The following is a 1430-nucleotide window of genomic DNA, read 5'->3' as shown; positions in this document are numbered from 1 at the left end:
TAGTGTAAATTGAATCATTTGTTGGTCGTTGCCACATCGATAAAATAAAATATTTAAGTTACTTGATCGTCATATTTTAAGGGTGATTTTGAAAGGATTTAACATAGATATTTGTATATTTTAGAAAATTAAGGTTTCAAAAATTTAGTAAAAATATATTGGACTAGGTACGTTATGTTATTTGGTATTAGCAAGACTTCAATATTTAACCTAACGATTAATTAATCATAGAAATGATAAACTAGGTATAGGATCATAATAAAATACAATTGTTTAGAAAACCATGTAAACATTTAAATTATTAATTATGTATTAATTATACTACATTCTTATAACGTATCTACTATACAGTGTGACAGTATAAATGAAAAAAAAAAAATTAAATATGTCCATTTATGTTCAATTATTACCTAATAATCGTTAGGGATCAAAATATGTATATCGGTTACTAGGCATTTTTTTAATGCTCAAAATTTTAAAAAACGCAAAATATATAGATCAATAAAAAAATTGTTATAGGTATACAAATAGTATATATTATATTAAATTATAATAACTAAAAAATATAAAATGTATCAAAAAAGGATAAAGGATTGCTGAATTAAAAACTTAAAAATTTACCCATAGACCATAAATCATTTCATATTAGAAGTTCAAAAGTAATGAACATATAAAAATTAAAGGCACACATTTTTTTATAAGCATTTTAAATTTAAATTTTGACAAAATCCATCATAATCGCGAACATCATCAAATTATTTTGTATTTAAAAATGTATAATACAATGTTCAATTTTTATAGTTAAGAACATAAGTTTAAAACAAGGTTAAAATATTTATAAATATAAGTTATACCTATATAACTATTGAAAATAATAGGTAATAACTTGGCAACAAAAAACAGCGGTAAAACAGAAATATTTACACAACACCAGTTTTGAATTAAATTTATTTTGATGTTTTTCAGTTTTTGTTGTGATTAAAAATGATTAGGTAATCTTTACGAGTTAAAATCTTAATAAAATACTTAAAGTATCTACATTTTATATAGATCTGATATTATAATGTCTAAAATATTTTACATTTTGGAGAGTCTGCATAGTACCTACCTACCTAATAAGTTATGATTATAGCAAAATTACATTAAAAATACAATATCTAGGACGTCATCAAATATGTATGTGATTTTTATTAATTATTAGATTTACCGAATTCGTTACCAAATGTATTCATTTATTTTTCCATTATTTAGTTATGTTGTGTTACTTTTGTATATATTATGATTTTTTTTTCCTTTTTTTTTTATTATGTTTGTGTTTTTATAAAAAAAAATTATATTATATTAGCACTATTATTATTGGCGTATTATAAAACCGGACTCGACAAGAATAATAATATGATTTCTAATATTTGCTACGATAACCATAGTGG

This window comes from Acyrthosiphon pisum, chromosome A2 (genome assembly GCF_005508785.2).
Source record: "Acyrthosiphon pisum isolate AL4f chromosome A2, pea_aphid_22Mar2018_4r6ur, whole genome shotgun sequence".
Lineage (NCBI taxonomy): Eukaryota > Metazoa > Arthropoda > Insecta > Hemiptera > Aphididae > Acyrthosiphon > Acyrthosiphon pisum.
This window is presented reverse-complemented; position numbering follows the sequence as displayed.